The sequence below is a fragment of the Prionailurus viverrinus genome, chromosome X (assembly GCF_022837055.1).
Source record: "Prionailurus viverrinus isolate Anna chromosome X, UM_Priviv_1.0, whole genome shotgun sequence".
Classification (NCBI taxonomy): Eukaryota; Metazoa; Chordata; class Mammalia; order Carnivora; family Felidae; genus Prionailurus; species Prionailurus viverrinus.
Window position 1 is genome coordinate 1780876 of NC_062579.1, and position 16500 is coordinate 1797375.

General features: G+C 42.4%; 1 pseudogene; it reads right to left on the reverse strand.

Annotated features, from left to right (window-relative positions):
- LOC125157690 (trifunctional enzyme subunit beta, mitochondrial-like) overlaps positions 1–16224 on the reverse strand; it is a 96189-nt pseudogene extending 79965 nt beyond the window's left edge.
- Between the last annotated feature and the right edge of the window lie 276 nt (positions 16225–16500).

The window sequence follows — 16500 nt, forward strand, 5'->3', positions numbered from 1 at the left end:
ACAAACAAGGCAGGTGGGACAGAAAGGAAGCAACCCTGGGTTGATCTCCACCTGCTCTGGAACACCAGATACTAAATGGTCACGTGACATCTACAGACCGTCAAGGGGTCAGTATTTGTGAGCCGGGAATTCAACCTAAGATTCTCCTTGACTGGGAAGGCAATGTAAAAAGATAATCTCAAGCATGCTGTGGTTCGTGGTATGTCCCATATAAGTAGCTTTTCTGGAAAAAAAAACAAAAAACAAGCACATGAAAATATGTTCTCGTGTACCAGGATAGAGGTTAAGATAGTGAATATAAAATTGTTCCTGATAATGAGCCACTAATTGAATTATTCAGCTTACTAGACAATTATTGAAAATGTGGTTGTAATTGAAAGGGTGAACTCAATGTAATGTTAGAAAAGGATTAAATGGGAAAAAGTAGTTATGTAGTAATTGCTCTTGTTTGTGTGTACCTTCTAGAAGCTACTCACTATATCTTGGAATTCATATTGTCATCTGTTTTCAGGCTTGTGATGAGCATATGAGTTCTATATCATAGCCCAAACACATAGAGACAAAATACACGTGATGTCATGTCCCCACGATGACATGGCTGTCTGTAAGTACTATATTCAGGATGACAACAAAAAAAATATGCTGACTAATTAATTACATTACTCCTCTAATTGACAAAAAAATCTAGACCAGCGGTTTCTAAATGTGTCTTTGTATCAGAAATACCGTGGGAACATCAAAATGTAGTGATGCCAGCCTGCCACTCAGAGATCTTGATTTTATTTTCTGGTTGTGTCACATGGTCTTTGGAGTTTTAAAAAAATCATTGGATGATTCTCAGGTGCATACAAAATTGGGCACCTCTCATCTAGACAGTAGTAATAGTATCTGATATACTCCACAAAGACCAGGATTTTGTGTGAGAGGAACAGAAAGAAGTTTATATCTGTCTTTAGTTCAGTGAGGAATAATCTTCACTTGTTGGGGTGTTGTTCATTTTGATAATTAAAAGTTGCTTGAAAAACACTTAATTGGCTTCAGGGAACTCATTGGTGGGAAATGGTGAAAGACTCGAAAGGGGATGTTCCCATGGAATGGGGTTGAGCTAGGTTAGCGATGCTCACTTGGAGGGTGACTGTGCCCCCAGCAGATACCTGGCAATGTTGGAGGCCTTCTGGATTATGACTAGGGAGCGAGGAGGGACCTGGAAGCTGGCGTTTAGCATCTAGAAGAAGCCAGAGATGCTAATGAAAATCTAGGGGGAAGGCATGGGTTTCCACTAGAGAACATATGATGTAAGTCCTAAGGATGTGTGATGGTTAATTTTATCTGTCAACTTGATTAGGCCACAGGATGATCAGATACTTGGTTATATATTATCTCTGGGTGTGTCTGTAGGGTGTTTCCGGATGAGATTAGCATTCGAATTGGTTGACTCATTATAGCAGATGGCCCTCCCCAATGTGAGTGGGCATCACCCAATCTGTTGAGGGCAGGAACAGAACAAAAAGCTGGAGGAAAGGAGAATTCACTCCTCCTGCCCGACTGCATGGGTTGACCATCTGTCTTCTGTCCTTGGACTGGCACTTAGTAACACCAGCTCTTCAGTTCTCTGGTCTTCAGACTTGGGCTGGAACTAAACACAAGCTTTCCTGTGTCTCCACCTTGCAGATGGCAGATCGTGGTACTTGTCAGCCTCCATAATCACATGAGCCATGTCTATACATATGTATGTGGTCTGGTTGGGGACTTAAGGAAACAGGCTGGTGAGAACTTCCCAACTAGCTTTAAAAGAACCTTACTGCAAACAATGCAAACCACATTTCATTCATAAATAACCAAAGCCAAGAACCCCACCAAAAAGTTATGCAAAAAGGGACAACTAACGACTCATACAACTTAACAGTCAGTAACTGGTTAGAAGAGCCTTTATCCAGGACACTTCACTTGCAGCTGTGTTCTCTGCTGAGCACTGGACACAATAACGTCTGCTAGCAACTCTGCAATATCGTGCTATTGTCAAATTGTGAGATAATTTATTCTGATAAGAAATCAGTCGGCATTATCCTTGGTATCTGCAGACCAACTGTTTGGAGCAATTCTTTTCCTGAAACTCTTTCTTGGAATAATTTGTCATTTTTCTATATACCAGGGATGGGTCAAAAAGGAAATAGTATCAGAAATCTTGCAGAGAATGTATCCCAAGAAATAAGAGGGGCACTTGGGTGGCTAAGTCAGTTGAGCATCTAACTCTCGATGTCGGCTCAGGCCATGATTGCGTCGTTCATGAGATGAAGCCCCACATCGGGCTGAGAGCTGACAGCATGGAGCCTGCTTGGGAATTCTCTCTCCCTCTCTCTGCCCCCCTCCTGCTGTCTCTCAGAAAGAAAAAAAAAAGATGTCAGTTCAAAGTAAAAATTGATTTTCAGAATAAATTGTTAGCTATTTGCTACTTTTAATCAGCAAAGATTTAAGTTCACCAATTGATGTAGCATAATGTTATCCAGGTCTGTCTGTTTCCTTCCTTTTGAGGCTGAATAATATTCTCTTATATGTATATATATTTTCTTTATCCATTTATCTGTTGATAGACACTTGGGTTGTTTCCATATCTTGGCCACTGTGAATAGCGCTACAATGAACATGGATGCAGATATCTCTTCAAGATCCTGATTTCAATTCTTTTAGTTATGTACCCACAAGTGGGATAGCTGGATACTATGGTGGCTCTATTTTTAATTTTTTGAGGAGCCCCCAAACTGTTTTCCATAGTGCTCCGCCATTTTGCTGCCATTTTGAGGGTGCAGTCTCTCCTCATCCTCACCAGCAGTTAACTTTTGTGTTTTTTTGTTTTTTGGGTTTTTTGTTAGTTACTTTCAACTTAACAGGTGTGAGGTGATATCTCATGGTAGTTTTGATCTGTGTTTCCATGAAAGTTAGCGGTGTTGAGTATCTTTTCCCATACCTGTGTGGCCATTTGTGGGTTTTCTTTGGGACAATGTGCAGGAGAAAGAAGCCAGTTACAGAAGAAGTAAGCCAGTACAGAATACTGCATGATCCTACTTAAGTCATGCAGAATGCGGCATGATTCTACTTAAGTCATGCAGAATACGGCATGATTCTACTTAAGTCATGGAGAATACGGCATGATTCCACCTAAATGATCAGACTCATAGAATCAGAGAATAAAATGGTGGTTGCCAGGACCTGGGTGGAGGGCGAAATGGAGAGTTTGTGGTTCAATGAATATAAAATTTCAGGTATGCAAGATGATTTAGTTCCAGAGACCGGCTGTGCAACATAGCGCCTAGAGTTAACAATATAAGGGAACTTGAAATTTTGATAAGACCGTAACTATCAGGCAAGATATTCTTACCACAAAACAAACACACACACACACACACACACACAAAAACCAACAGAGGGATACACAGATACTTCAGGAAGCGTTGGAGATGTCCACTTCCCTGTTGTATCCATAGATGTGTGCATATGTCCAGTGACATCAGATGGCACACAGTTAAAAATTGCCATTTTCGATATGTCAGCTTTAAGTCAATAAAGCTGAAAATAAATAGATAGATAGATAGATAGATAGATAAATAAATCAATTCACCCACTGAAAATATTTATAATATCAAAAGTATCAAAAGCAGAATTAGGGGGAAAATGTTACATTCAAGGCTAAGAAGATACCAAATAATGTATTTGAGAATCAATAAAAGGAAACTTTTTTTTTCATTTCTGAAAGCTGTAATATATCAAGAAAAGTTGTAAAAAAGCACTTTCATAAAGAAAGCTTGCCTATTTAAAAAGTCACAAGTAGATAATGGAAAATTTTTCCATTTAAAAATTGTTAATCTGTATTAAAGAAATCCTGCCAAAAAGAGCTGGGAATCTTTCGTGAATTTATAGGCACTGTTTGCCAACCTGATCCAATTTTTCTCTTGTTGAAACTGCTTCATTAATTTAATGTGCAAGAAATAAATATTTGATGTGCAATTAGTTGGAGATTATTATGGCCATAATGGAACCTTTCCAAATAAACAGCTGCTCCAGCACTTTAAATGCATGAAAAGCAAGGCAGAAAATGGAAAATAGAATGACACATCAGCTCTGCAGAGGAAAAAAGTTAAAATATTCAATTAGCGAGTAAGATGGTCGCTCATTTAGAAGTTTGGTGATGGTTTATCAAAGCATAACAACAAAAATGCTACCAGCCATTTACGTAAATATCCATCCACCGGAATCATCATGGAAATGCTCGCCTGCAGATGTAACATAGTCTTGCCCAAGGAGAAAATATTATGGAAATAGATATTGATCCGTTCTAACAATTCTTTCAGGTGATTCATTTTTATTTATATATGGACGTATGTCAATGTGCAGTTGCTGAATTTGATTATTCTATATTAGCACTTATACGCATGGTACAAATGCTGTTTTTCTATCCACATATAACTGTAATGATCCCACTTCAGGAGGGAATGTTCTGGAAACTTTCTGGAAATTTCACCATTGGCTGGGGTTATGTTAATTTTGAAGAAGCCTTTGACATTTCGTAGCACCTGCTCAGACCCTGTGAAGGAGCTCATTTAGGTACTTCAGCTCCCTGTGAGTCTTACAAAATTGTACCTTCCTTTCGAGACAACCGTAAGGATTGGAGTCAGTTGTCTTTCTCCACTTCCGCACCAGGAACTACCTGAGGCAGAGATTGTGACAAATATCTCAGTATCTCCAAATCCTGATGTAGTTCCTGACACAGAGTAGCTCAGTGATGTTCATTGAAAGGCTGCCTGAAGCTGTTTGCAATACAGAAGGAGGAGAGAAACGTCAAAGGGCGAGCATGATGAGCTCCACAGAAAACTGTCTGCTAAAAATAAATAGACGATGTCTTTTATGAAAAGGGGCGCAAGAAAAGGCATTTCTCTTTTCTGTTCTCCTCCCCTTGGGGAGTCAACGGCAAAAGAGCAAAGGGCATTCCCGGAACTGGTAAAATTCTGGCCTGGGAGCACAGATTTGAGGATCAGAGCGGTCAGGAGTAACTGCTTACAATAACCAGTGTTTTGTATATTCTTCTGGAACACAGACTTGGGGCACGTTTATTACTTACTGGGTTCTGTTGCCCTTCCGATTAAAGTCTGCAGTGCACTGCATTTTACCCTTACTCTGCTCTAAAACACGCCCTGCTCCGAGGGAGGCCAGATTCTGTTATTGTCTCAGCCTCTGCTGCCTCTGTGACCAGCACCCACAGGCACAAAGCACAGCACTGTGGAGAAACAAAGGGTTAGACGTAGACGTACGTGTGTAACGCCACTTTATCCTGGTGCAAAGAGTGGCCTTGTTCTCCATCGACGCAGATCTTCCCTTAATAGGTAGGATTAGCGCTCCCTCTCCTGCAGTCAGTGTGGGTCTGTGATGTCACTAGGGCAGAAGTGATGTCCTGTATCTCCCACGCCTCCATACCCAAAGGTAATCCAGCGCCTGCCTCAGGCTGGGGGAATTGTCACCTTGGGACCCAGCCACCATGCTTCGGGGAAGCCAGGGGGCCACACAGACAGGTAACACGCCTGCCAGCAGCCCAGCTGAGGTCCCCAGATGACCGTCCCCAGACAGGAGAGAGTCACATTTCAGATGACGGCCTCCAGCTAGGCTTCCAGCAAGCCAGCTGTCACCACGTGGAACAGAGACAAGCTACACCCCCTGAGACCAGCTCAAATCGCAGATTTGTGAAAAATAACAAAATAAATGGTTGCCGTGGATTTCAGCTGGTAAGTGTCGGAGTCTTGTTGGGGAGCAAAGCAAAAGGGAAACACACATGTGCCAGACCCGGGGCCACTTAATAAAGGTATTGTTAGCTAATAATGTACAAAGGCTATTCAAATGTTAGCACTGTTGTTATTCACATCCTGCTCACCCTGCATTGCAACAGCAGGGACGGGACATTTAGTATAAACATCCTTGTGTGAAACCAGAACTCGAGTCATTTCTGCTTACATTATTATAGAGAAAATAGGGACAAACACATAAATTAGTGCCATAAAAGAGTACACGGGAGTGCTTTGCAAGTTATTCATACACAACTCGTGTGTTGAGAACTACTGTAGGCCAGGAACATTGCCCTGTTGCACCATAAGCACTGCAGGGATGTTGCGGGTTGCGTTATCAGGGATCTTACATTCGTGTAGGTGTAGATAACCATCACGCTAGCAAAGGGATAAACCACTGCCGATAGAGACCAGTGCGGAACAGGGCCGGGTGGAGAAGCTGAGATGAGCTAGGACCTTAGAGGCAGGATCAGAGAATTCTTTGATAAAATGGCATTTGTGCTGTGACCCTGCCATGACACCTGGCTGGCTTTGCCAACATCCAAGGGACCAGTGAGAAGAGAAAGTAGTCGTTGTTGGAGGAACGCTTTGAGAAACACATAGAATATAAGGAGCAGGGGCAAAGCAGTGAAAGGAATATCTTTTGGAGAAATGGGCAAGCTGTGAGTGGGTCCTTGAAGGCCGTTGGAAGGTGCTAGAACTGTATTATTCTGACTGCAGTGAGAAGCTGCCGTGTGGTGTTCAGCAGGAGATTCTAACGATTATCTATATATATGGCCGATAAATGATGTCAACTGCCATGTGGTGTCTAGGCCAGAGTGGAAACAGGGAGACATGTCAGGAGGCTGCAGTCCCCCCTCATTATTCACGGATTCCGTATTTGCAAATTCATCTGCTTGCAATCTGTTTGTAACCTGAAAATCCATACTCCAGTCCTTTGGGGGTCATTCATGGATTTGCACGCAGCGGTGAAAAATTCAAGCAGTTTTCCAGTTGGGGTTGACCAAGGTGACACTCTGTGTCATTTCAGCTCTCAGGCTATCAACAAGTGTCCTCTCTGGAGATTGCTGAGTGCCACATTTTCCACATTTCTGTGCCCTTTGTTTGTGATATCTCTGTTGAAAATGACCCGCAAGCAAGTGCTGATTTGCTGTCTGGTGTGTGTAAGTGCAAAAAGCCTGTGACATGTTTTATGGAGAAAATACATGAATTACTTACGCTTCTTGTAGACACGAGTTATTAACATTGGGTCCCATGTGAATGAGCAAAATTACCTTTAAATATGGTGTCTTTAGGGATGCCTGGGTGGCTCAAGTCAGTTGAGCATCCTACTTTGGCTGAGGTCATGATCCCACAGATCCTGAGTTGGAGCCCAAGTCAGGATTGGGATTCTTTGTCTCTCTCTCTCTCTCTCTCTCTCTCTCTCTCTCTCTCTCTCACTCTCTCTTGATCTCTCTCTCTGCCCCTTCCCCACTCGCGTGCTCTCTCACCCTCAAAAACAAATAAACATTAAAAAAAATTACATATGGTGCCTTTAAAACACACTTAAACACACTTAAAAACACTTAAAATACACAGAAACACACTTAAAACTAGGTAATATAGTGATCAGTTGATAAAAGTGTGGTGACCAAAGACTCCCAGAAACCTAACTTGATATTTCAACCCTCAGGCATGGTTCAGTATTCGCTAATTCAGTGTTGACAGCTCCATTATAGACCATAACAACAAGAGAATCGACCGTGTTTCACTAGGTCCACATGGTCCGCAGAGGTTGTGGGGGGTGAGAAGTGGTTGAGCTTGCTCAAGTGATGGGGATTGAGAGTGACGGGGATGTCAGGCGTGAAAAATCCAGCACTATTCCCAGGTTTTGATGTTGAGTGGAAGCTAGGAAAAGATTCTTCCAACCGAGGAGAAGACAATTACATATGGGTTTATGTAGAATCCAGCGTTTGAACTGTGAAACAATAGGCTAATGGATATGAAATTTAATATTTGATCACACGTGCACATGTATTTTTATGTGGGAATTGTGTACTCACAGGGCACAGGAAGTGCAACTCAGAAAAGTTGTGAGCAAATTAGAGTCATTGCTTACGGTATTTTTAAGATTACGTTTTGTTTGTACATATCAAGAACCTCAAACCTTATCCACAGCAACATGTATGTTAACTCAAATGAATCACAGGTACATGTAATTAAAAAATGCCCGCAGAGTCAAGAAAAAAGTATAGCAAAGGCAATAAATGGTATGCTCTCTGTAAACCTAAAACATAGAAGTGAAGGTTCTGACATAGAAGCAGAGTCCGACTCTGGGAGTTAAGACTCTTTATGCTATCAGTCACTAGAGAAAATCTAGATAAGAGAAACCAATTACTTACAAATAACACCCTTCCTTCCCATCCTCCCTCCTTCCATCTCTCCTTCCCTGCATGATTTTTTTTCCAGTATTCAGTGAACACTTCTGATGTTTAAGAGACCTCTCCAGAATCTAGGAATACTTTAGAACTTACGTTCTGTTAGAGTGAGGGCAGAGGAATATTGAGCAAAAATATATTTCACAGGGTTATTTCTTTAAATGGGATAAAGTGCCATGAAGAAAATAGAATTACATGCTACAGGGTAAGGGTGAGTGTTGGCCTATTTATATGAGATGGTTAGGGAAGCAAAGCCAGTAACGCTTTGTATGGCTAGAAAAGTAAAAACGAAAATATCATTCTATACTTGATGGTGTATTTCTTTTTGTTTTTGTTTGTTTGTGTGTGTGTGAGAGAGAGAGAGCACACACGTGCAAGCAGGGGAGGGGGCAGAGAGACAAAATCTGAAGTAGGCTCCATATTCATCATGGAGCCCATCACAGCCTTGATCCCACAACCCTGGGATCACTACCTGAGCTGAAATCAAGAGTCAGATGCTCAACTGACCGAGTCACCCAAGCGCCCCTAGATGGCATATATCTGTACATCCTCTATCTCTAAATATGTAGGCGGGGTGCCTGGGTGGCTCAGTCAGTTAAGCATCCAACTTCAGCTCAGGATCTCACAGTTCGTGAGTTCGAGCCCTGTTGGGCTCTGTGCTGACAGATCAGAGCCTTGCAGCCTGCTTCAGATTCTGTGTCTCCCACTCTCTCTCTGCCCCTACCCTGTTCGTCCTCTGTCTTTCTCTGTCTCTCAAAAATAAGTAAATGTTAAAAAAAAAAGGTAACAACTCGTTAACACAACATATATCATCCAAAAATAAATAAATAATAAATAAATAAGTAGGCATCGACAATTTGTCTTTAACCCATATTTAGCTGTCTTTTTGGTTTGTTTGTTTGTTTTTTAGCAAGGATTTTGTTAACTACAGAGCAGAGAGTGAGTTAAAGCCAAGTAATGGGAAACATCAGTTACGAACAGGTGGTACCTCTGGGTCTGCCTCACCCACTGTCAAACTTGGTGGTTTTCAATAGGATGTCCTCAGGCCATATGCATCATTATGTAAAAGGCAGGTTCCAGAGTCCCACGTTCAGTCTTGCCATTAACAAACACATGCCATGATAATCTGGAGCCTTAATGTTTGAGCATCATTGACTGTCTGGTTGCAAATTCCAAATTTCTGACATAAGGTTATTTGCTTCTTGGCACATCTCTGTGATCATGAGTCACAATGGACCTTGTCGCTTCATTCAAGGACTTTTTAGGTTTTCCACACTCCCCAAGTTTCTGTCTTTCTGGGAGAACTCTGAAATGTGAATGTTAGACCGTGTGGCCAGAAGTTGTAACACAAGTTTAAGATCCACTGATGCAAGAAAAGCCTCTGAACGTCCCAGTATCACACTTGAGCAGAGGATCAAAGGGACAGTAAGTGCAAAACCGTATAGCCTGCCAACTCCACTGATGTCCTAACCTGCAATTTTGGTGAGTCAAATATGTAAATCATATGTTGATATAACTTTTCCACGAAGGAAAAGGACCAAAAGTGATTTACATCCTACTATGTGCCAAGATCTTTCACAATATCTCAAACGAAATTGATGAAATCCTTTCCAGCACAGTTTAGGGACAGCATTGCTCCCTACATCCCCGCAGGAGAAATCACTTGCTGTGGCAAGTGGGAGAACAGAATTGCGCACTTACCATTGGCTTTTGCCACAATTCCAGGTGAATTCTAAAAGTATTATTTCATTATTTTATTCTAATTTCCTTTTTTTAAATTAAGAGTATTTTATGTGTTCCTCATAGGCATCAACCAAGAAAGATTTTAATTTGGCTTTCCTTAAATAATTCACCGTTCTTTCTCCTACTGTTTAATAACACGTTCTAATATGAAACCATGACTGAGATCTAAGAATTCACTTCAGAACATATGGCTTATCAGCAGTAGCAAGGTTAAAATGCACAAGAGGTACAGATACTTATCCCAAGAGTTTACATATGTATATTTATTTACATATATGTATGTGTATATTTATATTTATATTTTGCTATTGACCATCAAACTGTAGACCGGTTTTTGTCTAATCATATTTCAAACATAGTGTTTAATTAAAAATATATAAATATATTAGGGACACCTGGGTGGCTCAGCTGGTTAAGCATCCGACTTCAGCTCAGGTCATGATCTTGTGGTCCATGAATTTGAGCCCCATGTCAGGCTCTGGGATGACGGCTCAGAGCCTGGAGCCTGCTTCAGTTTCTGTGTCTCTGTCTCTGTCTGCCCCTTTCCTGCTCATTCTCTGTCTCTTTCTCTCAAAAATACATAAAATTTAAAAAATAATAAAAATTAAAAAGTAAAAATATATACATTAAATATATCTTTAATATAATTGTTGCTGTGGGTAAAGGTTGATGTTCTTGATGTGTACAAACTGTATAAGTAAATATACACACTATATATGTATATATATATATTTATAAAATACTACGTATAAATATGTGTATGTGTGTATGTGTATGTATGTGTGTGTGTGTGTGTATATATATATATACATATATATATAATTTCTATATATATATAATTTCTATATATATATAATTTCTTTCCTTCCTCCCTAACCTGTGGAAACATCAGCAACACAGAAAAGTACTGGTGAATAAAGCTGTCCATTTTGGCAATCTAGGGAATGCCTTATAGCACACTCTGTCCTACTTTGTTTTTCTGCTCAAGACCCCTGTAAAAATTCCCCAGCCAAAGATAATTCATGGACCTTCATCATATACTGTCCAATATGCATGTCAAAGCATTGCTATAATCATATATATTGTATAATGTCTCCATTAACTTACATTGTGTTTGCTTATTATTTTTTATAATATTTTTTTATTTTTTTAAACATTTATTCCTTTTTTGAGAGAGAAAGACAGAGCGAGAGTGGGGGAGGGGCAGAAAGAGAGGGAGACCCAGAATCCAAAGCAGGCCCCAGGCTCTGAGCAAGCTGTCAGCACAGAGCCTGACATGGGGCTCGAACCCATGAACTGTGAGATCATGACCTGATCTGAAGTTGGACACCCAAACAACTGAGCCACCCAGGCGCCCCCTGTTTGCTCATTATTAAAACATTTGTTCTGTGCCCTGAAGCAAGGTATCTGGCCACTTTTTATTAATTCACTTTAATATATATTGGGAGAATCAACATATTTAATATTCCTACAATGAATATTTACCAATGTGTAGTAAAACCATATTTAAATGTATGTAAAAGCATTCTGAACATAGTATATTAATGATTCAAGTACGTCAACATATATGTGAGTGCATATATGTGTGTATACATATAGAGAGAGAATTTTTTAAGTTTATTTATTTTGAGAGAGAGTGGGAGAGAGAGAATCCCAAGCTGACTCTGCAATGTCAGAGCAGAGCCAATGAGGGGCTCCAACTCATGAACTGTGAGATCATGATCTGAGCCGAAATTAAGAGTTGGATGCTTAACCGACTGAGCCAACCAGGCACCCATGTATAGAATTTCTTTTAAGTTTATTTGTTTATTTTTTGGGGGGGGTGAGTGTGGAAAGGGCAGAGAGAGAGAATCCCAAGCAGGTTCCCTGCTGTCAACCCGGAGCCAGACAAGTGGTTTGATCTCAGGAAACCTGAGATCATGACCTGTGTTGAAACCAAGAGTCTGACGCATATCTGACTGAGCCACCCAGATTGTTTAAAATTTGTGCTCCACAAGCAAGCTATGACGAACAGTTGTATGGACTCTACAGGATTAAATTAACTTAAACTGTGTATATAATTAACCTAAAAACAGTACTCAGTGGGGTTCCTGGGTGGCTCAGGCGGTTGAGTGTGGACCACTCTTGATTTTGGTTCAGGTCATGAATTCGCGGTTCATGAGATCAAGCCCCGTGTCAGGCTCTGTGCTGACAGTGTGGATCCTGCTTGGGATTCTCTCTCCCTCTCTCTGCCTCTCCCCCACTTGTGTTCTCTGTCAAAAATAAATTAATACACTTGAAAAAAGAAAAGATAAAAAAACAATATGCAGCAACACTGCAGTCCCAGAATTTAAGTTTTCCATTATTTTATACATTCATTCCCTTTCTATAGCAAATATCCACTGGGGAATGACTTATACTCCTGTGGTTAACTGTAGGATTTTTAAAACCCAATAAAACCTAATAAAATAATATTTTACAAACAAGAGAATTAATTTCTATTAAGTATTTATCTGTTTGTATCGTACATCGTCATAAATCAAATAAAAGCATGATATACCCTGGAGCTGAGAAGGACACATAACATACCCATCCTAACATGATTTTTATTACCTGCCTTTCCCCCCAGAGGAATACAGTGAGCGAATTAATGAAATCTGCTTTTATTACTGATTCACTGCTTTTGAAATGAAGACTCAACTGTGGAAGTTCCCGTATTTAAATTGAAAGTAGACTAGGAGTTCGGAAGTCGGTTTTCTGGGAGGGACAGGTGGTTTCTGGTGGGGAGAGTTTTGACAGCATTGAGGGCATGGGTGCCTGGGCCAAAGGGGCCAGCAGGTCATTTGTAACTAAAGCGTAAAAACCCTCTGCCTGATAGTTTTAGTATGAAGTGCAGGATGGCCGAGGGAAACCCATAGGGAATGCAGACTTGTAAGCTGAAGGATCTTATGGAGTCTTCAGCCCCTAAAGGTACCCACCCAACTGAGAAGGTAGTCCAGATCCTTCCAGGAGTGGGGCACACAATGTGCGGGTTATTTCCATTTCTTCCATCTTCACGGGATTTAGCTTACCCTGGGATATGTCTCAGCTAGGGAAAGCAACAATGGGCCAAAGCACAGTTGATGCATACTGGAAACTTTGTTGTGTGTGCAGAAGGGAGGTAGAAAGGCGGGGGCGGGGGGGTGTGCCTGGAGGCTGCACAGTGTAATTCAGGCTGTGTGTCCTCCAGGTGTCATTGTGACTTCCCAACGTAATGGCGTTCTGTCCTCTAATCAGTCCACAATGTAAGCAACCTTTTCTCACAGTGCAGGACTGGCAGGAGGGACGTGGTTAATATTTGTTGGAGGAAAGGAGGACAGGCAATGGATGTGTTGGAGACGGATGGATGTGTGCACAGATGGACGGTCCATGGTGTGTAGATGGGGCAAAATGAGAAAATGTTGCTGACGTTGTTTTGAAGTTGTTCAAGAATGCATATAAAACAGGGTAGTCCCTTCAGAGAAATAGTGGATTGCACAAAGCCTCTGGCATCAGGTCTTAAGCTCGTGTGATTCCTTTAACACTGCTGGACAAGAACCTTCTACCCTGTATACAGAACATCAAAACAAGCCCCGGATGATTGAGCATCCATTTGTGGCTGCAGGTCTGACAAAACCCTCTCGGCTTCCCACTGAGCTTTCACGTGTTTTGTGTCCAATGTACCCCCTCTGTTGCTTTCTCTTCTTGTTTGAAACTTAGCCACTCTTTAAGATTTAGACGAGGATGGGCTTGGTTAAATTGCAAATGTTATAAAACCCTGCTTTGGTTTCCTTCATTTAGCTTTCGCTACCAAACGGTGCCTCTAGATCAACACTGATTCTGACCACGGGACACCAGAAAAATCTTCACTGTTGCACAGGAGCGGATCCCGGAGGCACTGGAAATTTATGGAGCATCAGGGAAGCAGATGTCTGGGCAGCTCTACGAGACGTCAGGAAAGCTGATGGAGATGTAGAATTTCACCTGTATCATTCCGCAAAGACCATCCCTCGTGATGGTAAAAGTCCTAACAATTAATTACACACCTAAAGGCGGCACGGTACAGCTGGGAACGTGAACATCCCAGGCCGGCGAGTACAAGGAGGGCCCTGGTTATAGAGTCAGGGCAGGAAGAACCATCTAGTAACACCAAAAGAGGGATGAAAGAGGATGTGTAAAGGATATGTTTCAGCAGGGAAACCGTAAGACACTACACAAAGGGGCAGCTATGAATCACAGTGTCTGAAAAGAAGCCAGGAAGTCAAGGAGGCGTAGGATGGAGTGGAGATGCTTGAAATGATTCTACGATGCGTTTTCCTGAAGCACCCAATGAGGATATTCTCCAAGTGTTCAGTAATACATGCAGGGTGAGTCCTCTGAGCACGTTAGCTCGACCTAAAGGGACTACGGTAGAGATACAGTCTTCATTACGTGTGGCGGCACGCACGTGTCTGTGGAGATGACCATCAGAGAATTCGGGAACGGTGTGCCATAAGATGGAGTGTAATTTTTATCCTCTTCAGAGCACATTGGATGCCTTCTCTGTGACAGCCGTTACATGACTTGAAGCTGACATGCATGTCAGGTGTCTTCGCCCACAAGTTCCTACCAGGGCACCAGATGCAAATGCCTCACAAGAGCTCAACAGGCACCTACTGGCTGGGCACCTTAACTATCTCGTGTCAGCATGGTGCTTACAGTTTAAAATGTCTTAACGTTCAGGGACGCCTGGGTGGCTCAGTCAGTTCAGAGTCCCGCTTCGTCTCAGGTCATGATCTCATGGTTGGTGAGTTCGAGCCCCACGTCAGGCTCTCTGTCAGCACGGAGCCCACATCGGATCCTCTCTCTCTCCCTCTCTCTCTGTCCACTCCTTCCCTGTTCACTGTCTCAAAAATAATAATAAAAAAATGTAAATGTCTTCACATACATTCACTCATTAAAATCCCCCACTATTCCACGAGGCTGGTGCTAATCTCATCTCACATGGAGAAAACGGAGAGGCTGAGACATGTGTCCTAATAAAGGCAGGGTTGTCTTTGTGCCAACGAGGTCAAGAGCCCTTCCCTCTCTTCTCTAACAATGGAGAAGTAGCAGCTATATCCCCAAATGTCCACTGTTGAACCAGTCCTAACGGTCTTACAGATGTGAGAAGTTAAGGTGCAACATTGGAAATTTAGTATTTCGTTCTTTAGTGGCCCCACCTACAAAACACTAGTAATAAGAAAAATACCTAAGAGACCCCTGGGTGGCTCAGTTGGTTAACCTCTTGACTCTTGATTTCGGCTCAGGTCATGATCTCGTGATGGGTTTGAGCCCCACATCAGTCTCTACGCTAATAGTGTGGAAGGAACCTGCTTAGGATTCTCTCTCTCTCTCTCTCTCTCTCTCTCTCTCTCTCTCTCTCTCTGCCCCACCCCTGCTTGAACACTCTTTCAAAATAAGTAAACATTAAAAAAAAACAAAACAGAAAAATACCTAAACCACAGAGTGCTATGCGAATTAAGTAAATGAACACATGTGAACTTCCTGGAACAGTGCTTGGCAGAAAGCCACCATTATCACTGTTGTCGACACTCCATTAGTACAACAGACATGAAAAGTGCACATTTTCCTTGGGGAGGCCAGTTATTCATGTGTGAGGTATCTCCCGTAAGTAATAAAGAGGTATTTTGGGGGGCACCTGGGTGGCTCAGTTGGTTAAGCGCCGGACTTTGGCTCAGGTCATGATCTCACGGTTTGTGGGTTCAAGCCTCACATTGGGCTCTGTGCCGACAGCTCAGAGCCTCGAGCCTGCTTTGGATTCTGTGTCCTCCTCTCTCTCTGCCCCTCCCCGACTTGCATGTGTGCGCTCTCTCTCTCTCTCTCTCTCTCTCTCTCTCTCTCTCTCAAAAATAGGTAAACATTGAAAAGATTTTTAAAAAAGAGGTATTTTTTTGGCTCCCGTTTGAAGCAGGCAAATTTTCAAGGGCCAAACAGTGATGAAAGCCGGTTAACCTGCCTGCCTTTCCAACGGGGGTCTCAGGATCTGATCAGCCGCAAAGCTACACACAGTCTCCTAGCTGGACTGCTACCTGCTGCCCGCCAAGGACACCGTCCTCCCGGCAACAGCAGAGAGGAAGCCGGATGTCCTGTCGGCTACGCCAGGACTGTTCCTTCAGAGCCACCTTTGAGCCGTGCGGCCTTCGGCACACCCGCTCGGAGGGCACCAGGTCCCCGAGATCCACTCTTCCCGCTGGCATCTCATCAACATGGTGGCAGTAATCCCTCAAGAGAGTTGGCTGAGAGTATTCAATCAATAACACAAACAGGTTCTGAGTTAGTGAGGAAATGCTATGAGCTATGAATTCCTATGGCTGATAGGAACTCCTGGCAGATTAGCAGGGGCCAGGGGGAAGGATGTGGGGGTGCGGGCCTCTGGCCACAGCAGCCGCGTCACAGTAACCTCTGACCTCACAGAGAAGGCTGTGGCAGCAAGGGTGACATGACGCTGTAGCAAGCACAAACGTCCCATGCAC